This window comes from Prionailurus bengalensis, chromosome A2 (assembly GCF_016509475.1).
Source record: "Prionailurus bengalensis isolate Pbe53 chromosome A2, Fcat_Pben_1.1_paternal_pri, whole genome shotgun sequence".
NCBI lineage: Eukaryota > Metazoa > Chordata > Mammalia > Carnivora > Felidae > Prionailurus > Prionailurus bengalensis.
Genome location: NC_057348.1, coordinates 141,963,165 through 141,979,932, shown reverse-complemented (window position 1 = coordinate 141,979,932; position 16,768 = coordinate 141,963,165). Strand labels below are relative to the sequence as shown.

At 35.9% G+C, this 16,768-nt stretch overlaps 1 long non-coding RNA gene across 1 annotated transcript in view; it reads left to right on the top strand.

The window, feature by feature from the left end:
- Window positions 1–14,878, top strand: part of LOC122488179 — a 114,675-nt gene extending 99,797 nt beyond the window's left edge. Inside the window, exon 3 of the long non-coding RNA XR_006298583.1 lies at window positions 14,726–14,878. This is a non-coding gene — a long non-coding RNA (uncharacterized LOC122488179). The remainder of the gene's footprint in view (window positions 1–14,725) is intronic.
- The last annotated feature ends 1,890 nt before the right edge of the window (window positions 14,879–16,768 follow it).

Genomic DNA, 16,768 nt, shown 5'->3' with positions numbered 1-16,768 from the left:
TCTGGGCTGATGGCTCAGAGCCTGGAGCCTGTTTCCGATTCTGTGTCTCCCTCTCTCTCTGCCCCTCCCCCATTCATGCTCTGTCTCTCTCTGTCCCAAAAATAAATAAACGTTAAAAAAAAATTAAAATTAAAAAAAAGATACCTAGAATTTTACATTTTCTATGTTAGTTTTTATTGTATGTTGTATTATGTACAATATTGTATATTGTATAATTATTATACATAATTATATGTATAGTTATACATATAATTCTTTTAGAACACTTATTACACTTCAAGGTAGTTATTTACATAATTATCTCTCAAGTTCGTGAATACATATTTTTAATCCCTAATCATGATACAAAATCTAATTTGTAGTAGATATTTAATAATAGGTTTTTATATGTGCAAATGTTTTAATTCTATCAGGAGAGGTTTAATTACTTTCATGCTAGATATATATTTTTATGCAATATTTATATACTCTTCTTTTATCTAAACTTTTGAGCCCATCTCAGTTGAAAAGCCAACCAAAGAACTAAATAGTCATCCTTTATTCCTTTCTCTCTTTTACTCATATATCGGATCCATTATTAGGTGTTACAGATCTAGCAAAATATATATCAAATCTATTCACTTGTGCTAGTCACCACTGCTGTTATCCATATCACTACCATTATCTAGATCTCTACAAATCTCTGTTAATGGATCACCATGTGTTACTTTTGCCTTTCCACTTTCCATCCATAGGAACCAGTGTGATTTCTTTAAAATGTTAATCTAGGTAGTGTCATCCCTAGATTAGAAAACTAACGGCTCCCATACTTTTAGGATGAAGCCAGACACCTTATCTGACTAGCAAAGACCCACACAAGTTGATCCTGATACATCTCTAACCTCCTCTTTGTTTCCTGTTATCCTTCCCATCTAGCCTCAGACACATCATGTTCTTTAACAGAAGGGTTATTCCAGCCACATATTCTTTGGACCAGTTCTTTTCTCCGTCTGAAATATACTGCTTTCAAACTCTTAGATAGCTGAACTCTTTGTCATTCCTGCCTCAACTTAAATGCTTCTTTTGTATCTGTTAATATGTGTATATTACAATAAATGAGAGATGCACTTAAGAGTAATTTTATAATGGGTTTAATTATTTCACCTACAAAAATTCTGGAAGAATGGGGTGCTTGGGTGACTCAGTCAGTTAAACATCCAACTCTTGATTTTGACTCAGGTCATGATCTCATAGTCATGAGCCTCATGTCAGGCTCCCTGCTGAGCTTGGAGCCTACTTGGGATTCTTGCTCTCTTCCTCTATCTCTGCCCCTGCCCTACTCAAGTTTGCTTGCTTTCTCTCTCTGTCTCTCAAGATAAATAAATAAACATTAAAAAAAATTCTGGAAGGAGGACTATTACAATGCTAGCTAACGAAGTCCAGGGATATCAAAAGCACTTGTGCAGTTTTTCTGTTCATTCTCTTTATTTTCTTTTCAAAGTTACATTACTTTCTGAGCACTATATACAAGAGTGAATAGATGACTACAATAAATACTCTTTCAAGAAAGAAGAAGTGCCATGGGAATGACCATTAGATTGGCAACAAAGGGTGTTTGCTACATTTCCTCAGAGAGATCATCTCTGACAGTCCAGTTTATAGTTGCCATTCAGTTACTGTTTAGCACATCACCCATTTTTATTTTCTGCATAGCATTTATAATCATATGGTATCTTTTTTATTTTCCTGTTTGTTGTTTTATTTATTATCTATCTCCCTTCATTAAAATATAAGCTGTGGATTGTCTATTTTGTTTATGGTTATATTTTCTGAATCTAGGATCATGCTCCTGGTACATAATTGTTTCTCAAAAGAGTAATTATCATGTGGATGGGAGTGACTAGATAAATCTGTGTGAACAGACTTTAAATATTACATAGCTACCATAATTTCATACTAATGATACTGAAAACATCTTTAAAATTGGAAAAAAGTTTAATCTTTCAAAAATTATAACCAAAAAGAAAAATAAACAACAAAAGGAACAAAAAAGATCAACCCTGTAGCAGATCAGTTAATCAAAAAAGTATCTTATAAGTAGTGTTACATGGTAGTCAATCTAATTTTCTTACTAAACCAGATGTCAAATACATCCAGAAACCTGAGGTCTACAGTGTCAATTTCAAAGTTTCTTTCAATAATTTGTATGATATATGAATGCTTGTTCAAGGCTTTCTTTGATTTTCAGCTAAGGTTTGTTGCTAGTGGGAATTGCATGTGTTTAGGCAGAAAGTCATAATGCAAAAGCATATAGCAAAAAGAATACAGACCAAGGGGTCATCATGGAAGCTATGTGAGGTCCTGTGACACTTGCTTCATGTCTTGTGCCTTTAAAAAATAGTCATACTTCCTGCTATCAAACATTGTTGGCACATGGATTTGGTGGCACGTGCTTAATATTTTATATTAAAATTCTAATAGAAAAATTACAAGTGTTCTTTCCTGCTAGGTGCTTTTCCTAAGTTTATGTGCATATTTCCAATAGTTATTTCCTCAAAAATAATTTTTCAGGGTGTTTACATAACAACATACATTTCTGTAGCCTGGCTACAAAGTCATTGCTTATTTAAATTTTTTTTTTTCAATGTTTATTTATTTTTGGGACAGAGAAAGACAGAGCATGAACGGGCGAGGGGCAGAGAGAGAGGGAGACACAGAAACGGAAACAGGTTCCAGGCTCTGAGCCATCAGCCCAGAGCCCGACGCGGGGCTCAAACTCACGGACCGCGAGATGGTGACCTGGCTGAAGTCGGACGCTTAACCGACTGCGCCACCCAGGCGCCCCGTCATTGCTTATTTAGACAGTACTAATGACTTCCCCCAAATTATTTAGCTTGTAGAGAGAAGGACAGAACTTAAACATGTATGTATTAAAAATTATCTTTGGTTTTAAAAGTGGGTTCAATAGCTCAAGTGCAGCAATTATTACAGTCATATTGAGTCATGACATCCCCTGTGGATTTGATTTAAAAATCAGTTAATGCACATGACCTAGTGAGCAGCCATATCACATTTACTGCAGTCAGAAAATGGAGATTTGTTACAAAAGGACCCTGGAAATCTTTTCCTTCTTTAAGGATCTTATTTAATAAGTTTTTAAAAGTAGAGTTTATGATCCATCAGACTTCTCATCTACAGCTCATTTCCCTCATAGGAAAAGTATAAAAGATCTAGCAAAAAGAAACTAGCAATTGTAACAACATTGTTCTTACTCAAATTCGGCTTGAATGTCTCCTTAAAGGAATTGTGAAATTATAATTTATAATAAGAAATATATATTTGGTTTGGGTTTTGTCCTAAAATCCTTGGAATTTCCTGAGGAGAGACATAGTTGTCTTTTGTTATGTTAAAGTGACTTTTGGGGGCGCCTGGGTGGCTCAGTCGGTTAAGCGGCCAACTTCAGCTCAGGTCACGATCTCGCGGTCCGTGAGTTCGAGCCCCGCGTCGGGCTCTGTGCTGACCGCTCAGAGCCTGGAGCCTGTTTCAGAGTCTGTGTCTCCCTCTCTCTCTGACCGTCCCCCATTCATGCTCTGTCTCTCTCTGTCTCAAAAATAAATAAGCGTTAAAAAAAAAAACAACTAAAAAAAAAAAAGTGACTTTTGGACCTCACCTAAGGATGGCAGCTGGTTGCCAGGACACTCAACCCTTTGATTGGAGGGTTGGAACTTTCAGTCCTACCCCCACTACCTCTGGGGAGGGGAGAAAGGTTGGAGGTTGAATCAGTCACCAATGACCAGTGCCTTAATCAATCTAAACTATGTAATGAAGCCTCCATAAAAACACAGAAGGACAGCTTCCAGCTTGGTGAACCTGCCAAGGAGCTAGGAGAGTGGCGCACCTGGAGAGGGCATGGAAGCTCCTTCTCCTTTCCCTAAAGCTTGCCCTATGTGTCTCTTCCATCTGACTGTTCCTGAGTTATATATTTAACATAAACTGGCAATCTAGTAAATAAAATGTTCCTCTGAATTCTGTAGGCTACTCTAGCAAATTAATTGAACCCAAGGAGGAAGTCTTGGGACCGTTCGATTTATAGCCAGTAAGTTAGAAGTACAGGTAAAAACCTGGGCTTCAGTGGGCAGCCTGTGTTAGGGAGAGTCTTTGGGACCTCCAATTTGAAGCCAGTTGGTCAGGAGCAGGTAATAACGTGGTCTTGTTGACTGATGTCTGAGGCTTTTGAGGGGGCGATCTTGTAGGACTGAACTCGTAACCTATGGCATCTGACGCTCTCTCTAGGTAGTGTCAGAATTGAGTCAAACTGTAAGACATCCAGCTGGTGTCCCAAAGAATTGCTTGTTGTTAGTACAGGGAGGGGTGGAGGGGGGTGGGGAGAGGGAAACCCCACTATGAATTAGAATTAGGATCTGGACCCTTTTAGGAATGAATGACAAAGAATGAAGACGATTCTTCCTCATTAAAAACTCAAGCAATGCATGGTAGAATATAACTGAAGGAAGAGAAAAGAAAAGAATCAAATAATACTTGACAGGAATAAGAAAAGGTAATTATTGAATGACAAAAAGATTTTTTAAAGTATTTTTAAGACAGCAAATGCAGTGAAGCAGTATAGCACAGATGTTAGTAATCAGGGTTAAAATATCACTTCCTAGCTGTGTGACTTAAGATATATAATATCTGTTAACCTTGAGTCAAATAATCCTTTCTCATAGGTATTTTGAGGATTTACTGTTCAAATACATGCAAAATGCTTAGAGTTTGGGCATGTGGTAAGTGCTTAGTAAAAAATATTACCTATTGTATTTCTTGAAATGTCTTAAGTACTTAACTTTAAAGGAGTGGAAATGTTTATTAAAAACAAATTGACTCTATCCCAGAGTCAATTTTTTTAAATTTTTTTTTTAACATTTTTATTTATTTTTGAGACAGGGAGAGACAGAGCATGAACAGGGGAGGGTCAGAGAGAGGGAGACACAGAATCCGAAATAGGCTCTAGGCTCTAAGCCGTCAGCACAGAGCCCGACGCGGGGCTCGAACTCACGGACTGTGAGATCATGACCTGAGCAAGTCGGCCGCTTAACCGACTGAGCCACCCAGGCGCCCCCAAGAGTCAATTTTTTTAATAAACATGTGGAGTTTTTATATATATATATATATATATATATATATATATATATATATATATGTATTTCTATGTGAAGACTGTAAACAGTCTTCATGCACATGGGTACAAAGGAAATGGTATGCTAAGGAAAACCCAGGTTCAGGAGTAGTGTGAAATAGCAAATGCTGAGGACATGACCATGCGTGGGGGACGGGAGTCCCTTTATAAGGATGTAGGAATCTGAGAGGCCATGGTGTTCAGATTTTTGTAGATAGCCAAAGTACTGAGCTCTGGGTTAAAGACAAGGAAACTCAGGGCCTTGTGATATTGACAACGTATTACAGGGTCTTGTGTATTTAGGCAGTGACCAAGGAAAATGGACATGTTGATCAGCTTGGGCAATTTCCTCTCCAGTGGCCGTTTGAACTTTACAAAATGTGTCTGAGACCTGGAAAAAAAAAAAGGGCTTTGGTTAGAAATGGACCAAACGTTTTCCTTGATCCACAGGTGTTTGTCACAGAAATGGACCCTGTCTGTGGCAACTAGAGGCAGGGAGCAAATCAGCTCGAATGAATTCAGAGGCCCTGCTTAGAAAGAAAATTTCCTTTATCCTAGAACTACCTCAATATTTTCTATTCCTGTCTCCTATAGAACTGAGAGGGAGAATTAAGTAAATCTGAATGAAGTAAAAGTTATACTATTCCAAGCAGCACCACGATGTTCCGACCAAATTAAGTCTGCATGGGTGTCTGGTCCGCACTCTGCTTATTGGCCCTGAAACTGCTTAAGTCCCAGGGTGGCATCCACTTCATAGCATTTTGGGATGATTAAAGGAGTTAAAGTAGGTATAGCATTTAAAACAATGCTGGAATATTGAAATCTGTCAATAAATAAAGCATGTTCTAATTTTCTTTTCTTTCCATGTTAAAAAATAAGACCAATATAAAATATACCAAATGCTCTGATGAGATCCCAGCAGAGAACTACAATCTCATAAAATATAAACTTTTCAGAAGGGTTAGAAGAATACTGTACCAAAAAGAACATTGTGCTTACTTCCAAACTTTCTGTCTTAATCCTGCCTCCACTTCTGAATTAGGGTCTGATCTTGAGCTGGTAACTTTAACTCTTTTGGCTTTAGTCTTCTCATCTGTGAAATGTCAGTTACCATATACGTTTTTCCAGTTCCTAAGAAATTGTCAGGGTAAAGGGGACGTGTAAGCTGTAAAGATGTATTCATTAATATATTCATAATTGAGCAAATGCAATATCTTATTATAATTTATTATTAAATAGAAGTGTTTTCCTTATCTCCCTCTGAGTGGTAGAAATAGTAAGCAAATTGTTAGATTAATAAATAGTAACTGGTTGAGATATACAGTTGAGTAAAAATTACTAAAGGATGCTATAAGAAAATTTCCTCTTATACGTTATATGTATATATTATATATTTATATATTACATTTATGTGGTTTTTATAATTTGATTCCTACTGAGATTTCATTGATTTTCTGACTATCTCTTCAAATGTTTAAGGTTTCTATTGTTGTCAATGGACGATACACAAAGAACAAGCTACTTTAAAGGGAAAATATGCAGGATAAATAGTGGTCTTTTCATCTACTTATAATCCTATTTGTAGTTTCTTGTCAAGGTTTTGTAAATAATGTCTTACACTATCTGTGAAATATGGTGCTTAGAATAGTATAACTTCTCCTCAATTCAATTTTTAATTAATTTTCCCTCTACATTCTGTAGGACAGAGGAATAGAAACTATTCAGGTAAACCAGGATAAAGGAAATTTTCTGAGTAGTGCCTTTCATAGGAAATGTCAGGAATCTCAGCCAGAAGAGTATGTTAACATATTAATTTGAAGGAAATTATTTGAAATATTTTAAAGCTGACTTTAGTATAAGTCTTAACTTTAGAAATCAATTCTGATAAAAGGAAGAAAGAATAAAAATGGAAAAGGAGTAGACAGCTAATCACACAAGTATTTAGGGATAGGCACGGTAGCATTGACAGCTTCACACACAGATTAGCTTCACTTATTTTTTGTTTCTTCTACATTACGAAAATGTAGAGGAAGGAGAAGATATATTTACAGAGATGAATTACAAAACAATGGATAAAGAGAAAAAATTATGAGAAATAAGAGTAGAGTTGATGCTAATTTTAAAAACTGTACCTGGGAGATGAAATTACCTCTATGGCTGATTGGTCTGCCTCCCAGGTTCCCACCCTGATGAGGAATAAAGAAACTTCCATCTATCCAAATCTCTCCCTCTTCTGTCTTAAATGGTTACATTTTACTTTCCATATTCAATGTACTCTAAAATGAATCACAGAGTTGTTTTACAAGGACCCCGGGATGACTTCTTCATTTTAAGTAAAAGTTCAGCATATTTAAGTGATGGGATCAAGGTATGTGAAGAGTGAATCTTCTTGGGTTCTTGTGGGGAAGGGAAGGATTGTTTGAACCAAATGATGTCCCTGTGCTATTCAGAGGCATCTGTGCAGGAACAGGGTACCTTGTCTGCCTGATCATTGCTTGTCCTACCAGCAAATGCTGCTAAAACCTGTAACTGGTGTCTTTATGGGGTCTTTTCCCTCTTGCCTATATTTAACTCCTTGATCATTTGTTAGCTTAACTATTTTAATTATTTGATTATTTCTGGGAAGTATTTGAGTTCTCTATGGGTAGGGTAGCCAGATAAAATACAGAATGCCTAGTGGAATTTGAATTTCAGATACACATCAACTGGTCAACAATGAATACTATTTTAGTATAAGTATGACCCAAAATTGTATGGGATATTTAATGTTTACCTAAAATCCAAATTTAAGAAGGTATCTTCTATTATATTTTCTATATATTATACCTCATTCATGAGTTTTTATTTGTCTGTTGATTCTCTCAGTTGGCACGGTTTAGTATTATCTTCTCTCCTCAGGTATATTGCCTTTTTTTTTTTTTTAAGATTGTGTGCTACACCTGTATCAGCAAACTTGTTTGTAGACATAGTCAGGTCTCATATGAAGTCATTCTCTCTCAAAATAATACCTATTTGTTTCTGGAAGGCACTTTAGAGATGCTAGCAATCCAGGATCAACTTAATCAAATTTCAAGGATTGAGTAGATTTAAATCTGAGCCTCAGTTCTTGTGAGTTTTGTGTACTTATTGATCATACTTATCTCAAATTAAGATGGGTCCCCCGGGTTACCATCTCTGAACTCCAGTTTCTGTCCTCTGGCACAGAAGGACTGTTAAAAGTGTTTTTTAGCCTTTCAGGTTTTCTGCATCTTGCTCTTGAGTCAGAAAACACTTACAAGAAGCCCTAAATTTGCCTCTCTAGGCTTTCATCTTCCCGTGGATCTTGGCTGGTTATTCTTCACCATCTTATTATTGCTTTTATGCCTCCAAGTATGTGTTTGTGTCTAGATTTTCTAATTGTTCCCAGCAGGAGATTTAGTGTGTATCAGTCTTCCTTTACTGAAACAAAGTCAGACTGTCATTAGTAAATACTTCTTAAGGATGAGAAGTAAAACTGTAGGAAATACAAAGGGGAATATAAACAAAAGTGATGTTCCTTTCTTGACTATCCTAAAATACATCATATAAGAGATGGTGTGTGATTTAATGCTACGTGTTCCCCTCTTATCCAATCTTGAAGAGCAGTGGAAAATATCAGACAGATCTTATTCATATGCAGGTTTCAGACTTCAGAAGCTCCTGTAATTGAAGTTTTCACAGGATTTTGTTTTTAAAAACTCCCTTGTAATTCCTAAACCATTAACTTGGGATATTTTAAATATCTCCAAACAGGCAGTGAATTTGTTAATCTTTCAGCTGGTTTGTTAATGCAGAGGCAGTGGGTTTATAAGGATTGTGTTCAATTCTCTTAAACATGGTTGAGTGAATTTTCTTTGTTACAGTAGTAATTGATTGCATCTACTGTAGAAAAAGTTGTTTTAAATCTCTTACAAATTGCCAAATTTCCTTTCATTAATATCCTGTGAACATAAGTTTTTGTTTTATATTCAATGCTATTTTTTAGCTTTTTATAGATGTTCTTTATATAATCACTCATACTCTGAAATTTTAGGAGCATTAAAAGGAATAGCACAACTTTTAAATCCAGATCTTCCCTGGGGCACCTTGGTGGCTCAGTCAGTTAAGCATCTGACTCTTGATATCAGCTCGGGTCATGATCTTATGGTTTGTGAGATCAAGCACCACATCGGGCTCTGCACTGACCATGTGGAGCCTCTTGGATTCTCTCTCTCCCTCTCTCTGCCCTTGTCCCGTGCACATGCCCTTTCAATCTCTCTCTCTCTCTCTCTCTCTCTCTCTCTCTCTCTCTCTCAAAATAAATAAAATACAAAGAAACTTCAAAAAAAATAAATCCAAATCCTTTTTAAAGACAGTGATAGTAGGGCGCCTGGGTGGCGCAGTCGGTTAAGCGTCCGACTTCAGCCAGGTCACGATCTCGCGGTCCGTGAGTTCGAGCCCCGCATCAGGCTCTGGGCTGATGGCTCAGAGCCTGGAGCCTGTTTCCGATTCTGTGTCTCCCTCTCTCTCTGCCCCTCCCCCGTTCATGCTCTGTCTCTCTCTGTCCCAAAAATAAATAAACGTTGAAAAAAAAATTTTTTTTTAAATAAATAAATAAAGACAGTGATAGTGGATGTGTTGGAACAATATAATCATGTTTATACCCATCTTAAATATAAACCTGAAATTTAGAAATTCTTTTATTCTTAAAAATAATTTATCCATTAATCAAAATAAAGCTATGTGTTCATGTATCAAAATAAAGCTCTGAAAAACAAATATAGCTATGCCTCATTAATCTGACAAAAGCATTGTCAAGTATCTTTCATCAAAATGTAAAATATTTCCTCTCAAACCAACAATTCAATTGAAATGTTTTCTGTGTAAAACTCAGATCACCATCTTCAAAGAGAACAAAGTGTTAATATTTGGGTTCTTCCAATAAGAATGTGAATAGATTATATTATCATTTGAAAGCAGTATTATATTTGCATGCAAAGGAAAAACACAGAAATTTGAATGCAAAATTCATATTGTAGCTTCCAGCTAATGACAAGGATAGTAACCTCAAAGATGCAGAAAATTCCAGAAATAAACACAATAAAAAATAATAACAATCAAAATGTCTATCATACCCTATGGCATTGGGATAAGAAATAATACTATTTGTCTGTCTGGCAGAAGGTATTTCTGGTAATAAGTTTTAGATGCTGAAAGCAAGATGATTATTTATCAAAAAAGAGATTTGTTTTTCAAGCTCCATTGGTAAAAATGACTAAACTTCTAGTAGGGAAGATATAAGAAATTGTGTGTTATAAATTAAATAATCTTCAAACAAGCTCAAGTATTTAAGAGGGGTTCAGTTGAAACGCAGATATCCCAGATACTGTTAACCTTATCTCCTGGTAAGTGACCATTTCCTTTAATATCTATTATCAGGGCACTGGTTTTAAAAGTAAAGTTTTAGAATCCAGTTTCTTGAGTTCTGACAGTGATTCTACCTGTTACTAAATGTGTATGCTTAGGCACCTTACTTAATATCTCAGGACCCCAATTTTCCATCTATTAAATGGACTGATTTTGAAGGTTGAAAGGCACATTAATGTAAAGGTTTCAAAAGAATGCCTGACACATAAGTAGCCCTAACTGCTAGGATTACTAATACTAATTATTATCAAAGAAATATCTGTAAAACTCTACCTATTAAATTAGTGTGGAATTTGGTCCTTTTCTAAAGGTTTATTCCAAAAATAATTCTGTGGGTCTCCAGGGTTACCTCTACCTGTCATTGAATGAGTCCTTCCTGTGTTCACCTGAGGTAGCCTTCCAGGAAATCAGAGGTCCTGATTAGATAAGACTCGAAACAGTGACTGGTTTCATTTTCCTTCATCTTTCTGGCTTAATTCTCAGAACAGATGAAGACAAACCATTACCCCTGCAAATCCGCGGTTCACTCATTACGCTCACTTCTATGTGCCTATTTATGCAGATCAAAATGGCTCCTTTTGCTATGAGGAATGATACTCTTTTTGGTATAATGCTCAGTGAGGGTAGCAGAGATGTCCCTTGTGATTTAGCTTTTTATAATTAACCTTCCTCAAGTCCTCATTGTGGGACTAATACTCAGATGGGGATTTGTATTCTTGTTAGTGGGGAAGGCTCTTTCTGCATTAGCTGCATGCTGTGCAGAGTCAACACTTGATTTCTATATCCCAGGCTCTAAAGTTGAATTTGATTACCTGAGGAGACCTATTTTCCATATGGTAAGTTTTCTCTCGGGAACTACTATTATCCTTCATTCCCTTTTATATCAGACTGATACTGGATCAGACAAGTTTAAGGAAGTGTCGCATATCAATTTATTTTGTTCCACATTTAGTTTCCTACAGGGGAAAAAAGATATCCAACTATGTACCCTCCAATTCCCAAACCACGTGGCTGTATTTGGGGAGAAAGGGCACCTGATAGAGGGCAAGTAACTCCTGCTTAAGTACACGGTTCTTGACAAAGCAAACTATCCTGTTAGATTGAAATGTTAATTAAATAGTTTATTAAATTCAGAGTATGTTGCATTTTATGGATTTGGGCATTAATGTATTTTAACCTGGAAATAATTACTTAAAAATAACATTCTTTAGGGAATATATATATATATATTTAATTTTTTTTTAGCGTTTATTCATTTTTTGAGAGACAGAGTGCAAGCAGGGGAGAGGAAGAGAGGGGAAGAGACATAGAATCTGAAGCAGGCTCCAGGATCTGAGCTGTCAGCACAGAGCCCAGAACTCACAAGCTGCGAGATCATGACCTGGGCCAAAATCGGATGCTCAACCGACTGAGTCACCCAGGCTCCCCATGGGAATATATATTTTTTAAAGTTTTAAAACAAACTTGTAGGGGCGCCTGGGTGGCCCAGTTGGTTAAGCGTCCGACTTCGGCTCAGGTCACGATCTCACGGTATATGAGTTCGAGCCCCGCGTTGGGCTCTGTGCTGACTGCTCAGAGCCTGGAGCTTGTTTCAGATTCTGTGTCTCCCTCTCTCTTGACCCTCCCCCGTTCATGCTCTGTCTCTCTCTGTCTCAAAAATAAATAAACGTTAAAAAAAATTTTTTTTAATAAATAAATAAATAAATAAATAAATAAAAATAATAATAAAAAAAATAAAACAAACTTGTATCCTGGCTTTCTTATGAACCTGTCATGAGATGACATATTTGTTTTGGCATTACATATAACTTTACCATGGGGAGATTTGGGAGACTTTTTTGTTCATTTGTTAGCAAAATCACAGTTAGAAAGTGATTTTGATCCCCTTAATGCAATTTTACTATATATCATGATGCACCTATAACTTCATTTCAACTTTTAGTATTAAAAGTCACACATTAGGGGCGCCTGGGTGGCGCAGTCGGTTAAGCGTCCGACTTCAGCCAGGTCATGATCTCGCGGTCTGTGAGTTCAAGCCCCGCGTCAGGCTCTGGGCTGATGGCTCAGAGCCTGGAGCCTGTTTCCGATTCTGTGTCTCCCTCTCTCTGACCCTCCCCCGTTCATGCTCTGTCTCTTTCTGTCCCAAAAATAAATAAACGTTGAAAAAAAAAATTTTTTTTTAAAAAATAAATAAATAAAAGTCACACATTAGAAACATGATTTACAGAATCGTAGTGGTTAAAGTGGTGACATTAAGTAATGTACATAATATACAATGTACAATATAAATAATATGCAATGTATATCTAGACATAGTTATTTTAGAGGTTTTCATTTTGGTATCTTACAATATAATTACATCTGTTGAGAAAGGCATTTATATTCCAGGAAGAAGAATTTTTAAAAAAGACTTAAGAAATGATTTATAAAAAAGTGCATTTGGGCTTCATGATAGTAAGAAATTAAATTATTCCATAATTTGCTATTCTTCTATTATTAAAAAGGAGTGTCATTGATGTCTATAGGCATCTGATGACAGGCAGGATTCTGAAAGGATCACAAAGATTAATCAACATGCATTATTGTATTGAGATCAGTGTGTAAATACATTTAACACATGGATAAAACTTGAATCAAAATTGGAAAGAAGACTTTCTAAAATATTAACTATATTTACTACAAAAATTTTTGAATTTTTATTCCTCATGTGCTTTTATTTATTTCATGTGGTATGGAAGTGTCTCCTATATAGTATATTTTTCAGATACATCATTATAGCTTTAAATAGAAATTTATGTATTTTAGTTTTTTCTGTTCTTCACAGTTGGAATACATTCAACTTTAAAATGGATGTTATGAATGTAGGAGAGGTGTAAGAAATAGTAAGTGCTTTTGACAAATTTTACTATTAGCTAAAAAATGAAAATCAGAATATTATCTGATTTTTTCAAATGTATAATATATGTATATGCATATCTGTAGACAGATTCATTGATAGGTAGAAAGACATATTACATATATATATAATATCCAGGTAAAAATATATACAAAGAGCTATGAGAAAAAAACCGGAGAGCCACTAACTGAAGCTAGGGATTCAGAGAAAGGTTTAAACCATTCAGTACTTGAACTGGTCTTTGAATTATGGAAAGGTCACTTTGCATACAAACATATCCTGGTTTGGTAATAGTATCTGTTACAGAAAAGTTATATACATGCTATGTTTCACAGTATCTTAAGTAAGACTAACTAAATCCAGGTACGTCATGAGAAGGATATATTTGTGTGTGTGTGTGTGTGTGTGTGTGTGTGTGTGTGGTGTGTTTTGCTCAAAATTGTTGGCGCAAATGACATTACTAAGTAGCAAATTCTGCAAGTTAGAACTGGTAATGTCAAGACTTCTGGGGTATAAGCAAAGCAAAACAATTCATCATTTTTAATGCTCTCTGAAGATAGATTACACAGTAATCAATAATAATATTTCCTCAGAAGAATGATGTAATGGAAACTTTTACATTTTCATTGATCCAGGTAGCAGAACTTCTTTTTCATTATCTCACATAAAGGTCCAACATGACATCCAGAACTGAAGATTACACAGTCCTCAACAAAGGGTCTCATAAAACTAAACAAATAGAATAATAACTGCATAGAAATCACTCATGATGAGCTGTAATGACTGATCTTAAAATTGGGGCTGATGCTTCTGACATAGTGGGGAGTTCAGGCATTTTATCATTATTGTCTTATTCCACGAAGCTCTCATTTCATCATGAGAAAAGGGTCAATACTTTAGCAATAAGGCTCAGGAAAAATATCAAGAATAATCATACCTTATTCTACAAAGAATTGCTGAATGTGATAAGATATAAAAATAAGTATCAGGCATTTTAACAATAAAGACTTGAGAAGGATAGTAATAAAAATGAAGAGAGGAAGAGACCATGTAATGGTAGGTATTATACTTTGGCCTTTGAAATCAGAGACTAGCAGTATAACAAATGGATCTTTAAGGGATTCCCTCTCCCCAGACTTGCGGCTCTTAATAAGAACATTGGTGTTCTTTTAGGAATAAAGAGGGAAATGAGAAGCAACTGAAATATGGATAGAAAATGATAAGGACTTCTGATTTGTGTTTGTTTGTAGGCTGCTGAGTATTGTGAAAAGAGATCTGAGCTTGGAAGATTGGGCACGGATTCCAGTAGTGATGCCCAACCAAGTGGAGAGATTCCTCTGAGACTCAGTTTTATCAAACAAAAGCAAGAAATTTTACTTGGTCTGTTTGGTTTAGAAGAATCCCGAAGCGGGGCGCCTGGGTGGCGCAGTCGGTTAAGCGTCCGACTTCAGCCAGGTCACGATCTCACGGTCCGTGAGTTTGAGCCCCGCGTCAGGCTCTGGGCTGATGGCTCAGAGCCTGGAGCCTGCTTCCGATTCTGTGTCTCCCTCTCTCTGCCCCTCCCCCGTTCATGCTCTGTGTCTCTCTGTCCCAAAAATAAATAAATGTTGAAAAAAAAAATTTAAAAAAAAAAAAAGAAGAATCCCGAAGCATCAAGTAAAATAATTAATGTGAATATAATTTTAAAAATATGAAGTTTTAGGAAAATAAATATCACTCATAATCATTTCAGTCCATGCTCATTTCTTTATCAGTGTAGATAGACCACGCTGCAGTGCTTTTCAGTCTTTTTTCTTTCCTCTTTTTGCTCCTGTGACTCTTCTCTCCCTCCCCTTCTTTTCTGCCAACATCAAGTGGTCAAAGTGCCTGTTTAGTTTGGCCATTGGTAGAATGGGTCTGAAGACCACAGCTTAGGTTACTATGTCAGTAACTTTCTGCTAAAATTCAATGAAAAAAAAAAAGCACTGAGAAACTATTTATAGCTATGCTCCTCAAACCAGAGAAGGTCAGAAAACAAACCAAATCCTCCAAATCCTCTACTTTTCACTCGTGTGTGCGAGTCTTGGTATTTGATGTTCACTTGCACAGGGTATCATATGCGGTATGTTTATTTTACAAATAAGCAGTTTGTTTTGGTAGAGCCAATATCTGGAAAAACACCTTCTCTAGGCATTGTTTAGAGAATACTAAGGATAAAGTGAATTTTAAATGAAATTCCTTAGAGAGATCTGTAATTCAGGCAACAGATGTCAAAGTGAAATCAATCCCTGATTCTTTCTTACGTGACTTCACTTGAACATGAATGAACTCTATTGAATATGTATTGCATGTTATTTTCCCTGTATCTTTTCTTTTTCTTTGCCTTTTTTCTTTAGCATCTTTTAATTTTCATATTATCCAACCCCAGAAGCTGATAGGAGATATTGGGCAGGTCAGAATTCAAGAGCTGTGACCGATGACAGTGATTTGAGAGGAAGGTATACAGTCTCTCTTTCCTGCCTCAAAGTTTATAAAGAGTTAAAAAAAAGTTTAAAAATAGGAACAGAGACAGTCAATAAAGACATTTAGCAGTTTTAGCAGAACATAAAGTTACCTTAAGAACAAGTACTGATAATTGGTTAATTAGAAGTAGAAGATTGGCTAGGTATTAAGAGATTTCTGAGAAGAAAGCATGAAAATAAAGGAGTAAAAGCTGAGCTATAAAGATAATTCTCCTTTTTTAATGTCTCAAGTTCAAAAAATATTGGTGATCTTTTAGATTTTAGGAAATAGTGCCATGTAGAAAACAGTCGAAGTAATTAAAACAGGATCATTATAGAGCAGAATGAATAGTTTGCTTTATTCACTGATGATCCACCAATTTAAAAAATGCTGAATAGAAAAGAGATTTAAGTGTTGACATTCTCTAAGCTGATATTATTAATAGCTCAAAATTCTATTTATTTAAACAGATGCAGTAATCAGCATTAAGGAAGTGAGCTGTCTCATGATTTGGGGGGCAGGAGGAAGTTATCTCCTTACAAAGGAGAATGATTAAAAGTTCTAAAATTTTTATTACTTACTCATTTACAAAATTGAATTTCTAATTTACATACATATGGTAAAATTAACTCTTTGTGCATATGTGTGTGTGTGTGTGTTATGTGTTTTGACAAATGTGTAGAATCGTGTTACCTCCACCATAATCAAGATACAGAAGAGTGCCATCATTCCAAAGAAACCCCCTCATATTGTCACTTTGTAGCAAAACCTCTACCCCCTTCCCTCCTCTTTTAAACTCTGTCAACCACTGA